At 36.1% G+C, this 17440-nt stretch overlaps 1 long non-coding RNA gene across 1 annotated transcript in view; it reads left to right on the top strand.

Annotated features, from left to right (window-relative positions):
* Positions 1-17440, top strand: part of LOC142602035 (uncharacterized) — a 39186-nt gene that overhangs the window by 13405 nt on the left and 8341 nt on the right. The window contains exon 2 of the long non-coding RNA XR_012835667.1: positions 1554-1644. This is a non-coding gene — a long non-coding RNA (uncharacterized LOC142602035). The remainder of the gene's footprint in view (positions 1-1553; positions 1645-17440) is intronic.

Genomic DNA, 17440 nt, shown 5'->3' with positions numbered 1-17440 from the left:
ATGGGGTGCAGACCTTCAGGAGCAAACTGCTCCAGCGTGGGTCCCCCACGGGGTCACAAGTCCTGTCAGCAAACCTGCTCTGGCGTGGGCTCCTCTCTCCACGGATCCACAGGTCCTGCCAGGAGCTTGCTCCAGCACGGGCTTCCCACGGGGCCACAGCCTCCTTCAGGTGTCTCCACCTGCTCCGGCGTGGGGTCCTCCACGGGCTGCAGGTGGAATCGCTACACCCCCTCATCCTCCCTCCATGGGCTGCAGGGGGACAGCCTGCTTCACCATGGTCTTCACCACGGGCTGCAGGGGAATCTTGCTCCGGCGCCTGGAGCACCTCCTCCCCCTCCTTCTTCACTGACCTTGGTGTCTGCAGAGTTTCTTACAACTTCTCACTCCTCTCTCTGGCTGCAAAAGCGCTCTCTAACTGTTTTTGTCTTTCTTAAATATGTTATCACAGAGGCGCTGATTGGCTTGGCCTTGGCCAGCGGCGGGTCCGTCTTGGAGCCGGCTGGCATTGGCTCTGTCAGACACAGGGGAAGCTTCTAGCAGCTTCTCACAGAAGCCACCCCTGTAGCCCCCCCACTACCAAAACCTTGCCACACAAAACCAACACAATACACCAATGTACTTAAGGCAGTGATTTGCACATTGCCTGCAGAAAATAAATAAATACTAAAAGAGGAACAGAAAGCCTTCCAGTGTTTGATGTATGTCCTCATAAAGTCTTTTCCAACCTTTAAACAATTGGAGTTTTGATCTGTGTTGTGAGTAGTGCTGTATATGGTCGTCATATAATTGCAACTGATGACTCCCAGAGCTGGTCCTTTTGTCCTTGTTTCCCTCTTACTAGAGAAGTCAGAGAAAGAAGTATATACTGGTGATGGATAAATGCTTGCTTTTCTTGTCAAGTATTGCATACTATCTATGCATGACAGCCCTTACCTTTAAGCTTTTTTTAAGCATTACATTTTTCTTCCGGTGTTTGTTTGATAGACCACCTAGGCCTTATTTCCAAAGATCAGAACTGATTAATTTCTTAAACATCTTTGATTTACCCCGTCTAAGTAAAGTTTAGAATTTATATCAGTAGGAATTTTTAAACTAATTAGGTCTTTTTTAGAAAAAAATAAATACAATTTTAGGAAAACTTCTATGTAATAAGCTGAATTGAATTTTCTTTACACTGGACAGTTTATAGACCAGGTCTGCTGCATGGCACAGAGTTAGTAGTCATATATTAGATAGTAGAATGGATATAGCTGATGCTGTACCTGCACTCTGTACTTTTCAACACAGCTAATGATTGCTGTAGGTGAGATATAGGTGATTTCCAGGACTCAAAAGAAAAAAAACACTTCACAATACACTTGAATAGTTCTGCACTACACTCCTTTACAACACGTAGACATATCTAAAGTGTACCTCTATACAGAGTGATGCAAATGAATGTGAGTTGCTCTTTCTGTGCTTTGAGCCAGTCAATGTGAGTCCAGCTCAGGTCCAGAAAACAGATTGCTGTTAGTGTGGTGGTATGTTAACCAGTGTTCTCTTTTGCTTTGCAGGGCGTACCCAGCGAGCTTGCATATGTGGCTTCCTCTGATTACCTCAGAATGTGGATCTGTGATTTCTGTACCCATCTGCATAGACATAAATGTGAGTTAGCCACTGAATAGGAATGGAGCTTATATCGCTTTGGTCAAAAATAATTGGAGAACAACATCTCAAAGTTTTGGGGTGAAATTTGATTTTATAACCTGCAACTGAAAATATATATAGATTAAGAATTTGATTATGCAGTCCTCAGAAGAACAAAGTTGCCAGTGAAGATGATGGTAAGTATTTGTGGCAAAGGTTAAAATTCCAGGAATTACTATTTGTAAAATTTGTGATTCATTTTTAAATGCTAGAGCTTCAGCATTTTGTTTAGCTGTTTCAGACTGATTGTTTGGAGAACTGGAGAACTGTTCCCTCATTCTAACAACAATTCAGACTGATAATTATTTGGAATATTCATTCTATTAGTTTGCAGGTGGGCATGATGTGTCTTTTACATGCCTTTCCGTGAGTCCTAACATTAATCTCTGTGCCAAAACTTAGGTTAGTTTAACATTTTATGGAAAAAATTTGTGCAAAATTGAGTTCTTTTTTTCCCACAGTTTCCATATACAGTGGTGAAAGTATACAGGTTAGTCATGGAGTTTTTATTTCAAAACTGAAAAAAAGGAGGGGAAAAATGCTAGCACACTGGGAAAAAACCCCACTTTTTTAAAACAAAAAAAATGCAAATCCAAAATTTTTGCGTATTTTTGGTTGGTTATTTAATCCTAGTCCAGTCATTGTTCTTGACAGTGAAATGCCACAGAAAAGAACATTAGTTAAGGAAGTTTTAAGTAGTAATTGTAATCTTCCTGTTTACTGAAGTGAAGGACAGAACAATGAGAAGGAAACTGCTTCAAATCAATCCCTACTAATTTAAACTATTTATAGAATCACTAATCAAACCATGATTCATACAAACCTTGGGAAAATATAATGCTGTAGCTTATGTGCATTTATTTGCAAGTAGAAGTGTTCTTAGGCAGCATCCTTACGGTTAGCACTACCACTTATCTGTCGCTGTTATCACATGTAGTAATCTTTACCGATAAACTTAGCCCCGAATCAATAGTTTCACAGACTAAGAAAGTTAAAGAGAAAATAGTTCTTTGAATGAGAGTTATGTTAGTTGACAAGTTTGTAAAAACAATATTACATTTGTCTTCTAAATAATACTGCAGAAGTCTCTTGTAAATCCTTTAGCAATTTTTTCTAATCCTTTACAAGTTGTAAAATCATAGCTGAAAGGCAGAAAAGGAATGCACAAATAAGACATCTGTTATTGTTATATCAATGATGATATATAACCAGCTCTGAAGTAATAACATTTTAACAAGGACTAGAGTCTTATCCAAAATGAGATCTTGTCCACTTCCACGTCTTCATTTACTGCATTCATAAGAACGAAGTGAAGTTTATGATTGGGACATCTTATCAATTAGTGCTTGTCGGACATCACAGGTGAGCTACAGTCTGGTTTAGATTAATGGATTTGCAGCCAAGCCATATCTTAACAGATAGGGGTATCTGTAAACCATCTTCAAAGTAATGTATTTGCGTGCTGCTTATAAAAGAGTATTCACCATTACTAAGTATAGTAATGCTATATTTTATAACTTCAGCACTGTGAAATGTATATACTATTAATGTATTTTCTAGTCCATTAAGGACAAGCAGCATATTATGCTCCATTTAATAAAAGATTTACAAGTCACTAGTGTGGAGGGCTATTCCAGTACAGTTTTGGGGTGTAGATGCAGCTGGCTTTTAGAGATTGTGTTATTGTGTTGACTCTAAAACAAATTCTTATTAACTATGTTTTAGTGTCACATAAGATCCAAAGGGTTAAACTTTCAACTTGCTTGAAATTGATACAAAGCTACAAAACTGTTAAATAGTGAGACAGCTTGGGAATGGCAAGGAACTTTTCTGGCTCTAGTGGAGAAGGAGGGATGTGGAGAAAATATATAATTTTTTACCTGTTGTCACACTTTTCGACCATGCATCAGTAGAAACAAAAATAAGCCATGGAAGAAATACCTGTGTACTTCTTTCTTTCCTTAAAGCCTTTTGGTTTAATCAACAGTAAAATGGGTAATCATGCATTTTAGTGTATTTCAATACCGAGTCATCCAGTAACAGCTAGTTAGCTCTTCATTTTTGTGCCTTCACCATGGAATTAATATGAACTGAAAAAATGAGATCTGTGCCGTTGTTCTATATGATTAAGTGTGGAGGCCCTGACTTTATTCTAACAGCCCATGGGAATTGGTCCAAAAACATCTATGGGATTTGGTCCAAAAAGCCAATGATCCAAAAGCTACCTGATAGTGCTTTTAACTTGATACTTAAGCTTTCATGTTATCTGACTTTCAGTGTACATTGTGTTACTGATACAGCAGTATAATATTTTATTCCTACTTTTGTTATTATTTATTACTTTAAAAACATCTTTGTAACTATAAATGTTTTAGGCCTTTTTTATCAAGTTAGATTCTTACTGGAATTAGAAAAAAATATTAATTTGCTCTTGAAGATTCTGCTCTGCTTTTTTTTGTGGGAAAAGAGAAAGTGTATTGGTCTTTACCCTACTTGCAGGCAACTCAGAAGTGTATTGTGTATGTTCTTCTGTCCTTTACAAAGGATCATGTATTAGTACATATTAATACCAAGGCAACATTTACCACAGTATGCATTTGTTTTCTTGCAACTGTATTCTGGTTCAGAGGGATACATGCTTTTTATCTTCTAAAGCCAAGAAAATGTACATGTTTTTGTTATGTTTTTGAAAAGGATTGCATTATCACTTTGCTATGCCTTAAAAACCAGAATATACCTATCTTTGTCTTTTAGAGATAGTTGCAAATGCTACTTCACTTCTGGAAGAGCTGTTAAACAGATCCTCCTGGAAGAGCACCCAGGGGTCTAGTATATATTTGGATATATTAGATACATTCAGATTCCTGAAATATTATTAGAGAGAGAAACCCTACTAGGACTTGTGTAACCATGGGAGATTAAATTCCCAGATACAGAGTGGAGAACAAATGTTACTATTAATGTCAGAATCCAGTTGCACATTTGTGATAGCTAACATTTTTTCAGTGTATTGTCACTAAATTTATAGGCTATGATGTTGTTCTGAAACTTAATTTGTAATGTAATGAAGGCATTTATAAATTAAGATTAAAAAATGTCCATAGAAGACCATAGAAAATCATAGATGTTATTGAAAAGGAAAATATCAGATGCAGAAATAATGTTCTTCAAGGAATGTTTTGGGAAGCTATCTTATTGAATATTTTCATTAATGACACTGACACAAAAAAAAAGTGTTAAAAACAAAGGGGTAGGTGTTAGAGCAGACAAGAGATAGGCTTTCATGCAAAAATAACTTACTGCTGGGTGACCTTGAAGCATGTAGTCATACAAAATGGGATGAAAGTCTGTAATATGAGGTGAAAATAGCAAGAATTTCTGCTATAAATTACACTTTTTTTGACTGTAAACACATAAAGAGCTGGAGATTCTTGTGGATCTGATGTATTTATCGTAAAGACATGTAAGTATTAATTCCATTGTACAAGAGCTTGGTATGTCTGAACATCACTTGGAATATTTTGGTGCATTTCTGGTTATCTGCTTTTAATAAAGATGAGTTCAACAGAGATGGGTGCAGCTGAACAGAGTAAGGTACAGCCTCAAGGAAATTTAAGAGCTTAGCTTGCTTAGTCTAGTAAAACAGACTGGAAAGTGGTACAGTAGTTACCTATGAAAACATGAATGGGTGATAAACCACAAGGCAGGGAAAAGACCTGTATAAATTAAATGACAGTTACCAAAAGAACAAATTATCATAAACTGGGCCATTTTTAAATGTGAACTGAAAATTTATGTTTCTACCCATAAAAAGAATGAGATATTGGAGCTGCCTTGCGAATAGATGCAAGAGACAAGGAACCTAGATAGTTTCCCCTACAAAGTTTCACAAATTTAGGTAAGGATTTATACGATGTAGTTACCCAATTTACTTTGAGACTAGATTCTTTCAACTCGGTTAGCAGGACACACCTTGGTTTCTTAATTGTTACATGTGTGTTGTTTTGTTTCAGTCTTTTAGTCTCTATTTCAGTAGATAAAGTCCACTCAACGGTCTTTCGTAAATACCGTGAACAATTATATACAATTGAAATGTTTTCTCAGGTAAAGCTACTCAAAGCTGTTATGCTCTTTTCCTACTGCATGACTCTTCACTGGCCCTCAATGAAATCTAATTCCTGTTGTTTGATGAAGTAGCTGTTCTTATCCCTTTCTCATCTTACTGTAAATGCTTAGGTCCACTGGTGGATCAAAATTTACTTCTTTCATAGTATTTGTGTTGCTTTGTGCAAGAAACTCATTAGAAAATAAATAGAAAATATACCTCGGGTCTTCACATGCTTGTCCCAATCCAGAGTTCTCTGCTGTGCATGAATTCTGAACTCCTCTTTAGAAAGTAATCTTTTCTTCATTCATGTTCAGTGAATATATGTTTGGCAAAAACAACCTTTTTTTTTTCCCAAGAAAAAAGTTAATTAAACATTGTTAATTATTCAGATTCAGAGCTACAAGAATACCATCTAAAAGCTTACTGGTTATGATTAAAAAAACCTTTAAAATATAGAAAATTGCTTCTTAAGTTTCAGAATTCTGAAAGTGGAATGAACCCGTGGTTTTATTATGCCATAACTTGCTTTTTAATTGTTTCACATTTTTATTTTGATTGTCAACAGACTTGACTTTAAACAAATACAGGAAGAGGTCTGTAGATAGAAGTATTATCTTTTATTAGACCAGTTGGAATATTTGGAAAAGTTACGCTTGCAGGCATACAAGCCTCTCTTCCATGTGAAATAGAAATAGCAGCAAAATAAAAGTTGAGAACAGTTGCTCAGAGATAGCAGACATACATTGATTCAACCGTCTTTAAAAGAAAAGCAGTAGGTACTTGTGGAAGAGACAGGATGATACGGGATCCGGGGGAACAAGAAAGATAAAGATACTTACCTCTAGGGAAAAAAGACATTGTTTGTTGCATGTGAAACACAGGTCAGTCTGGGAGACAAGGAAAGGAGATTAAAATGTGCTATAAAACCACTCTCTTGCATCCATGACTTTTGGCATCCAGTAGAGTTACGAATTTTGCTTACCAAAATTTCAAAAATGCTGGTAGGTTTTACCTGAGCATAGGGGCATGGTGTGTGAGCAATCAGAGAGGAAGGAATGAGAGATCTGAAACACAGTGACTAGTGAGAGGTGTTCACATATGGGGACTTTTTTCCTTTATTGACCGTGTGAGTTCACTCTGATATGTTTGCTTAGTTGTAAGTACATTATAGTTGTTGTGATGGGAAGTTACTGGGATAAACTGTATTATGTTCCTGAAAGTGCAGTTGTAGAATTGAAAGAGAGTAGTGGTTCTGTTGAGATGATTTACTACAGTAATAGTAGAGATATGTTGTCAGATTTTATGTCTCTTGCTCAAATATTGTCTTTGTCCATTCAGTGTCTTTGGACTGTACCTAGGATGTTTCTGGTGGTGAGTTTTCAGAGGCCAGAGACTGTTAGAAGGCCAAGGTTGTTCTTGGAAGACATCTTCAAAGTGGCATCTTCTACAATTACCTATAGTTGGTTGATGATTTTCTCTGTAAGTACCGAGTACAGTGTTATCTGACAGCTATAATTTCCTCTGTGATGCTTAGGTATCTCTTTCAAATAAACATGATCTTTTAATAGAAGTGTACTTTTTGACTAAAAGTCATCTTTGGATAGTTGCTGGTTATTTGGATCAAATCACAAGATTTTTCTTCAGAGTGAATGGGATGACATCTGAGGATGCCGGATTTCTATGTGTGTGTTTCAGATGGTTGCAGGTTTATGGAGTTAAGTTTGTTAGTCTGTGGTTTTCTGTACATTTTAGTTTGTAGATTACCATCTTTGATGTTGACCTTATTACCTAGGAAGGGATCTTAGTAGAGGAGTATTTCAGAGACGGTTTGGCAAAAGAGTCATGATTATTGAATTTATGATTGCAATTAGTGAGGAAGTCCAGTTTTCTGGTCACAGTGATGAGGATGTTATTCATATGTCTTATGACATATGGACCTGGTGGTACATATCTAATGGTGAGTAGTTGTTCTTTTATTTAGCTTTGAAAGCTGCTGCTTCTGTTTAAGACATGAAGAAGGGTTTGTGTGCCCAAAAGTTTATCTGTCATGTTCAACAATGCCAGCTGCCCTAATCCTGCTTCTGTCCTGAGACCATCTTGGTTACAACAAAGTACTGTGGGAGAAATAAAACCTTTTTGCCTTTCAAGCCTCCTTTTTCTTAGTTTATCTGCACTCAAGATGACCTTTGCTAGCTCTGTTTCTAATTCTCCTCATATACTCATTTTTAGTAGGGGATATATGTTGTAAGTAACCAAGGTCAAATTTCTGAGCCCTTGTATGTTAACCCAATGATTTCTAGCTCCCTTTAATCCTTTCCTACACCAGCAGCTGTAGTAATAAGGGTCAAGGGGCTGCTAGGGATTGAGGTCATTAGCTTTTGGGCTGTATTTATTCATTTTGTTGGTGTTTTTCACTGATCGGTCTTAATGGATATTACCCATTCAGTTGTATGGTATTAGAACAGAATTTGACCTTTCCAGCAACATGAATGTTTGATTTTAAAGTTTATTTTACTTTGACTATAAACTGGATGCTGCTTTTTAGATATGGAAAGAAATTGTCTTTCATTTCATCATGCTGCGAACTGTCTGCGTATTAGGTTGAATACCTCAACATTAAGGTGTATAACGTCAGATCCCCCGAAGGAATGGAAAAATTCCATTGATTTCAAAGAAAGAAACCTTTTAGGGCTCCCAATGATATTAATAATAATATAATGGGAAAGGACTTGGATCCTTACTGTTTGCAACGAGTAAACTATTAGGTTTTATATCGCAGCTTAAACCAGCATCTTTATCATTGCTTCAGCATATATTTATATTATAGTCATCTTTGTTTGATAGAACCATCAGAGTGTACAGCCTGAGTCTTTGGGTCTATTACTATTTTGTAAATGTAGCAAAACGGTGAACGCACACTATTACATAACATACAAGCAAAACAGAGAATTCATGTCCTTCAGTTTGAGTCTGTGGCTGCTCCAGTATAAATGCAAAGCTAAACTGTTAGATTCTTTTCTGCTCTCATTTCCATCACTATTACCCAAGGAAAGTTAAGGACAATAGACATTGGAACAAAACCTGAAAATTGACAAATTTGTGCTTTTATGAACTTAAGCAGAAACAGCGTATCACATGGTAGACCCCTCACTGACTGTGTCATGCTTTTAGCACTCTTTCTTCTCTTGTAGTTAAAATAGTTTGGTTTATGCTTTAATGTTTGAAATGTCCTCAGCTGCTACTGGTGAGAAGCAATTTCTGCACAGTGAGGAGGAAAGAGTTTATCGTATTTGGTGTTGCTTTTAGTGATATGGATGCTTGCTCACTAGGTATTGTACTGAGATCAGCTAACTCATTTCATTAAAAAGTCCTTTAGGTGGTAGTTATATTTGTTTACCACTGAGTTGATGTGGATCTGAACCAGAAACACAGAAGTGAAAGGCTCTCTATCCTACTAACAATTTCCTGAGCCTTCCATTCTCCTATATTAAGAGGGGGTTTTATAGAGTGGAAAAATGCCCCATCATAAAGCTGTAAGGTTAAAACTGCAGCCCTTCTCCCTTCCCCAACACTCCTTAAACTATGGATCTTGTTTGCTATGGGAAGTGAACTGCAGGAGGAAGCCAGATGGCAGCTGTATTGAGCTGCTGCTTTGTTGTGCAGGATGGGTGCCCCTCCTCCCTCCTCCAAAGCAACGTTGATTCACGAGTGAGCGGTTTATATATCTGAATGAAGGATTCTTTTTTCTTTTCTTTTCTTTTTTTTTTTTTTAATGTCTGCTCTTTTAATAGTTTGCAAAAGAAATTGATCCTGGGTTCATAATAAGAAACAGTTTGAGACGTGTATGTGGCAAAGTTGTATAGTTTTTAAGGTGAACTTTCTAAAATCGTACACACAGCTATGGTTATTTTATTACTCTCAGTTAAACTGCCTGAAGTGCTGTACCAGCACAGCATGCTTCTTGTAAAACATATTCCAAAGAGAAAAATTGTTATATATTTTATTTTAAGATAAGATATAATTATTTTGTCAGTAATGGACTAAAACCCCAGAAATTGTTAAAATATTTTAAATTAACTAGCCAGAGAACGTTTATTGAATTATAAGAGGAAGATACATTAGATGGACCTGATTTACTTCATAGAATCTGCACCAAATGTTTGAGCGTTTCATGGTGCTTACAAACATTTATTAAAATTCTACAATACTTGGAGGTTAAGCCTCCAGGCTGATTTTCTTTTTTCTTTTGTATTTGCATTTCTTCATAAAACAAAATTGTGTGTAAGTTTATATACTTTTTAACTGTTCACAGACATATTTGATTACCATTATATTTGTGATGCAGAATACTTAAGAGTTTTAAATTTCCAAGTGTGCCAGATTGGATCTTCCGCTAAGACCACACATGTACATAGTATACGGTTTGTAGCATAATTAACTAGAACTTTGTTTCTTTCACTGATTACTAAGATCATCTTCTTGTAAATCCAAGAACAATGAATAGCTGTAACAAGAGGAGCTCACCATAAGCACTTTTTTCTAAATATCCAGTGCTGAATTCTCTCTGGCACAGTTGTCAACAGCATGTTCCAGGCTCTGTCTTTTGCCATAAACTGCATTCTAAGCACAATGGAAACAGCATAGAAACGTAAGAATTAGAAAATTGTGTTATTAACAAGCTGCATTTTTAACAACCATGGGGGATTTATTTAGACTGCCTAGTGTGCAGAATGTGTTTTTTAATGTAAATAGCTACTAAGAAAAAATTCAGATCCTCAGATGAATGTCAGAAGTGAGCCTTAATGAAATATTTTTAAGAATATATACCAAATACAGTAATGTGGTTTTCCCTGCTCTTTTCTTCTTCTGTTTCTTGCTGTCTTTCTCCCTTTTTGATGTCAGTTTATATCTTTTATAATGCAGATATAAGATGAGAGAAAATGAGGGAATAACTCTCTAGTACAGGTGGAAACAGTTAAAAGAACTGGGTTGGAATGTTAAAACTGATATTCCTCCATCTCAACATACCACATTAAAAAGTAGTTTGGGGTGCCTGGCATCTTCATGACTAGTAATATAAGTAAATATCATCAGTATTCAGGATCATTCAGAATTGATGTGCGTATGGTTTATATATAAATATAAATAAATAAATAAATAAATAAATATGCAGTCAATGTCTTTGTGCGTATTACAGATACATAATAGGCAGACATATATGTTGAAATCTATGTTTCACATCAAACCTCTACAGTATGCTTCATGAGGGAGACAAGACCCATGTGTTTTGCAGAAGCTTTTAAAGCTGTTTCATTTATTTTATTAGCCTTTAATGAATGTAATTAGAACCCAAGTAATTAAATGCAATTGTGCTCAGTATGTTCCTGTTGTAAATTGCCCTAAACAATGTGCATGGTGTGAACAAATTTGTGGGATTAATAGAGGATAGATAATGTTTTTGGATAGTATTTCACACTAAACGGCCGCAGAGAGAAACAAAGAAGCTGGCGCAGTGTCATTAATCTTAGTCAACTGGCAGTTCTGGTGTAATTTGCATGACTTAGGCAGTGACACAAGATGGGGCTAGCTTGGGATGGGTGTTAGATCACTAGGATACGTATGTATTTATTTCTCTTTAGTACTCTGATTTATAAGTAGAAAGAAGTTTGTTTGAAGAAACTGATTCATTCTGTTTTCATCTTTGTTTTTATCTTAGATTAATAGAATTACTGGCAGTATATTGTATGTGTTCCTTTGTTTTTATAGTTAGCATATTGGTTTATGGATATTAAAAAACATCTGTGCATCCTTGTCATCACAGAAGAAAGGCAGATGTGCTGTGATTGGATAGTGTGTTGCTAGTGGAATAGATTTTCTTTCTTCACTGTCTGATGTGTCTTGTTTCCTGGCTTAAAAAAAAATAAAGGATCTAGTAAGATACTTCCAAATTAGTTTCTGAAAAACCTTATCGTAGTTGTTGTTAGAATATGCATTTTCATTCTACATTCCCTTTGTCCATATTTTTTTCTAAAAAATGTTGAATGCATGTAATCTGATTGAGCAGAAGTATAACTCAACAACTGTAAGATACTTCTTATATATTAGTAGAGTAATAAATTCTCACAAAATAACAGTGACCACTGTAGTAAATTTTCACAAGAACTTTTAAATGCCCTGGTTTGGGCTAGTTTAAATGTTCTTAAACTTACGGTTGGCTGGAAATGTCTCTCAAAGTAAACTGTTTTGCTGAAAGTCTGAACAGAACTATTCCATTAGTTTGCAGTATTAGAAGAATGAGTCAAAATTAATTTGAGTCTCATTAGATGAGTGTTTCTCTCCCAGACCTTACCATTGTTTTCAAAATAGTTCCCATAGAAAGCTAAATTTCTATATAGGTTATGGTCCCATTTATAAGAAAAGGGACTATTGTCCAAAATTGATCTTGACCCATTTCTTGACACCAAAATCTTCCTATAAAGATATTTAGTTGTATATTATCAACTGACTGTTTTGACTAAAAACTGAGGCAAAAATATGTCTACTGAACTTATTCATGCAATATCTCTGGAAGTCATTATTCTGTTAAATAAGTAAGTTGCTTATGCACACCTGATCGTGTTGTTATTCTATATTACCATGGTGTTAACTTAGTTGTGTAGTAAAATGGAATATGAATAAACTGAAGATCTTCAGAAACCCTTGAGAAATTGCAGTCCTGACAGATAAACAGGAAGGGATTCCTGCTTCAGCAGGGTGGGTAGATCTTTTAATTGTAATTTTTCAACACAGGAAGATTGCACTTATCCAAGTCTGAGGAAGAATGAGATGGGGTGTTCTGAGGCTGTGTAGCCAAATAGTTACCTGTTGTGCACATCCTATGAGCTATGTTTCTTATATTTCTAAATATATATATTTAATTAAAACTTTTTCATCCATTTTAAAATTGCATGGTTAAATAATAAAAAGAAGAAATTTAAAATACAAATTGCATGGGCAAACTTGAGTCTTCTTAAATGGGCTGATAATGATAAAATGCTGATGTTTATATCACTGCATACAAAACAATATTGTAATCATACTTTTAATACTGTAAGATAATAATCCTGTAAAATAATGAATAGTTTAATACAGCACTGAATAAGCACTGATGAAGAGCTATGTTTGTCTGCTTACCATGCTGAAATACAAAGTGCTGATGGAAGCATTGTGGTAATGGTGGGAGGCAAATAAGTATATTCCGTTGAAATGTGAAAATAGCACAATTTTTGCACAAAGCTTTATATGGTAAATATAACAACAAACAATCACAATGAAAATCTTCAGGCTACCTAAATCTGTTGAGTTAGGCTACCTAAATCTGAAGCTGATGTGTCACTGTCTTGTCTCTTGAACTGTGAGTAAACAGTACAAAAGTAACTGAATTTGAATTAAACATGTTAATAATTCTACCTTTGAGGAAAAAAGTGTTAGCCATCTATCAGTAATGATGAAGAGGATTATGATGGCGTTAAAAACAATTTGCTTGTAGCAACTTGGAAAATATAAAATGCCTAGGATATAGCATGTGTTCTATTGTGGATTTTAATAAAGAAAGAAGCATCTTTGGACAGTTGAATAAAGTAAATGGAAACTGTCTATATGGCTGGGCCCAAAGGGTACCGGTGAATGGAGTTAAATCCAGTTCATGGCCAGTCGCAAGTGATGTTCCCCAAGGCTCAATATTGGGGTCAGTTCTGTTTAATATCTTCTGTGATCTGGACGAGGAGATCAAATGCACCCTCAGTAAGTTTGCAGATGACACTGAGCTGGGTCTTGATCTGCTTAAGGGTAGGAAGACTCTACAGAGGGATCTAGACAGGTTGCATTGATGGGCTGAGACGAACTGTGTGAGGTTCAACAAGGCCAAGTGCCGGGTCCTGCACTTGGGTCACAACAACCTTGTGAAAGGCTACAGGCTTGGGGAAGCGTGGCTGGAAAGCCATTTGAATACTGTGTTCAGTTTTGGACCCCTCACTGCAAGAAGGACATTGATGTGCTGGAACATGTCCGAAGAAGAACTACAAAGCTGGTGAAGGGTCTAGAGAACAAGTCCTATGAGAAGTGGCTGAGGGAACTGGAGTTGTTTAGTCTGGAGAAAAGGAGGCTGAGGGGAAACCTTATCCCTCTCTACAGCTGCTTGAAAGGAGGTTGTAGCCAGATGGGTGTTGGTCTCTTCTCCCAAGTAACAAGTGATAGGACGAGAGGAAACGGCGTCAAGTTGCTCCAGGGGAGGTTTAGATTGGATATTAGGAAAAATTTCTTCACCGAAAGGGTTGTGAAGCACTGGAACAGGCTGCCCAGGGAAGTGGTTGAGTCACCATCCCTAGAGGTATTTAAAAGACCTGTAGATATGGTACTTAGGGACATAGTTTAGTGGGACTTGGTAGTGTTAGGTTTACAGTTGGACTTGACGATCTTAACAGTCTTTTCCAACCTAAATGATTCTATGATTCTATGAAATATACCACTGCATATTTAATGTCATCTGGCTAACTTTAATTTTGATGCTTCCTGACTCCCAAATAGTTAACTTCAACACATTCTTGGTGTTTCCTTGAGAAGACTAAATTAAGAAGTCCTGAGTATTCCTTGGTAACTTTTTCATTTTAGAAGTACAAGTAGATTCACAGTCCTGAGTCTTCAGTCTGTAGAATTTTAGTTCAACATAATCTCACTCTACCCAGAGAATTATACTGCTTGAGGTAGGTTGCAGTGAAATAGAGAATGTGGTCCTTTTTATACAGGAGCACAGTCTGTAATTTTTTGCTGTTTGTGTGATACATAGTTATGATTATCAAGTAATCTTCAGTGTCAACAAGTGCTACTACACTTTAGCCTCCATGCTTGTAAATATGATTTTATCTTTCAGTAATGCAAGTTTTGAAGATACGCACAGAGGACTAGCTGCTGTAGAGAGCTCTGCTCACATTGAAAAGTCCTGAAGTGAAAGAGTTTGAACTCAACTTCCTTATTTTTGTGTCAATTCCACAGCTGTCTCATCATACTACAAAACATTTTTGGCATTGTATCTTAGCGAAAATATCTTGGGGTGGGTAATTCAAAACAGAGCAGTATGTTAATCCAAATATTAACTAATATTTAAGAAGGCTCCTACTGGCATCCATGCAATTGAAAGAATATGGATTTACCTCTTTTTGTTTTGGCTCAGCGATTACTTGTTATTCTTCTCTCTTGTGGAGAAAAGCACTATTGTTATTTCTTTGATGACCAGTGTAATGTGCAAAAAAGCAAAAGTAATTAATTAACAATTCATGAAAGTAGTTGACTCCTATTAATATGCCATTGACCCAAGCACCACTGTTCAACATTTAAAGACCAGGGACCATAATAGTTATTATGAGGTCAGGCATATCGATATAGCATTAAAATGAGTCCCATTTAGTACACTGCATAGCAATTATGTTAATGCAAAAAGTATCACTGTTGCATAGATTTTAAGTGGCAGAAAAGTTACATGATCCAGAAATTCTTATTGGACAATTATGAAAGAATGTAGAGAAAATTACGTATTGGCTTTGTTTTACACAAATGTTAAGTCACAATGGTCTGCTTACCTGAACCAATGAATTCTGTAGGAGCAGAGTTTCCCTTTTCTATTCGTCAAATTATTAGTGTATTTATTTTTATGTAAAGTTTGGAGAACTTCATCCTGATCCGTTAGACCAGATTGCTATAAGCTGTCAAGTTCTAGAAGAATAATGGAATTTTGTAGAACCATAGAATGGTTTGGATTGGAAGTGACCTTAAAGATCATCTAGTTCCAACCCCCCTGCCAGGAGCAGGGACACCCTCCACTAGACCAGGTTGCCCAAAGCCCCATCCAGCCTGGCCTTGAACACTTCCAGGATGGGGCCTCCACAACCTCTCTGGGCAACCTGTTCCAGTGCCTCACCACCCTCACAGTGAAGAATTTCTTCCTAATTTCTATTCCAAATGTACCCTCCTTCAGCATAAGACCATTACAGCTTGTCCTATCGTTACATGCCCTTGTAAACAGCCCCTCTCCAGCTTTCTTGTAGGTCCCCTTTGGGCACTGGAAGGCTGCTATAAGGTCTCCCTGGAGCCTTCTCTTCTCCACGCTGAACAACCCCAACTCTCTTTCCCAAGATTGTTTTGTGTTGTGTTTATTCAGAATGAAAATCTTACACTCCCTCCTTCTCTCTAAAAGGCCTCTTTCTTGTTCTGCATGTATTTAGTGTCTGTTGTTTCATTAAATGGAATTTTTTGAGAGCAAGAGGGTGTGGGGAAAGAGACAAGTATATCTAGCCTGTCTATTTACAGTCAACAAAGCTGTATTTGGATAAGTTTAGAATTTAATTATTAAATGCTATATATTGTTAGATGTTATTATTAATCTTATTATTAGATTTTGTTTATTGTTATTAAAGTGAAGAATACAGAAGTAATTTAATGTAAATATAAAAAATGATGTATCCTCACTGAATAATTAAAAATGCTTGAATCATTCCACATTGACCTAAACCAGATGAATCTATAGAACTTGCTGGGCACTGCAAGGATTGCTTCCTTCTCTTATCTTCAAAAAATTGGCTTGTTAAGAATGGAAATGCTCTAAGTTGCAGGGTGTTTTTCAACTATGTTGATACTCCAAGGCAAAAAGGGCAAATGAAATAAATAATACTGAACTATTTTTGCTTATTGTTGTTAATATTGGGATTTTTGTTCCACCAACATGGTATTTAGATGTGTACATGCATGTGCAAACATACACACAGGAAGAAATAGACAGTATTCGCTACTGTGCTGAACTGTGCTGTAGTGAAAGCTGTACGTCTGTAGCAAGCAAATTAGGAAAAGTTTTGAGGCAACATCCAATATGAACTTAAAACAGCTTCTTATTTCATTTATTTGTCATCCTTCAACAAGTAACAGTGCCAGTGGGATGCATGAGTGTAAACAGTTCGAAGGACACTCACGTCTTTGTGACCAACTACTTTTTTAATGTCATGCAGGTTCAAAACACTGATGTTGATTTAATATGCTTGGGCTGAAAAATATTGATATAGATTTCCTGAAAAAGCATTTTTTTTTGGTGGAAGAAATAGATTTATCATTACAAAACTCACTGATTTTTGCACACGAATGAGGCTCTTTAAAATAACTTGGCAGGGAAATCATCATAGTTAAATGTTCACTGTGTTTACTTTTTGTCATAAAATACAGACCTTTCCCTTTCTGTTGATCTGGTCCAGTACTATAATTGAAAACAAAAGTTGCATGCTCAACACACAATTCCACCTCTGTCATGCTTCTTTCTCTATGCTAGCAGATAGCAAGACACAGGCACCGGTATCTTTGCTAGTAATTCATGAAATCTGTTAAGGGGAGAAAAAAACCTACTGGAAGTATAAATCTTTGTATATTATTCAACGTATTTGATTATACATAAATAAGTTCTTCATATTCTGTATAATATTTATATGGCATTTGTTTGAAATATTTACCATAGCAAGCTAATAAAAAGTAAAAATTCATACACTTTGTCATAATGATGAAATACTTGACTCGTATATACTTATTTTCAAAGTGGAAATGTTTTCTTATATTAAAAAGAAGTTCCCAATT

Source organism: Balearica regulorum, chromosome 5 (assembly GCF_011004875.1).
Source record: "Balearica regulorum gibbericeps isolate bBalReg1 chromosome 5, bBalReg1.pri, whole genome shotgun sequence".
In the NCBI taxonomy this organism is placed as follows: domain Eukaryota; kingdom Metazoa; phylum Chordata; class Aves; order Gruiformes; family Gruidae; genus Balearica; species Balearica regulorum.
Note: the sequence above shows the minus strand (reverse complement) of the source record. Positions and strands in the feature narration are given on the sequence as shown.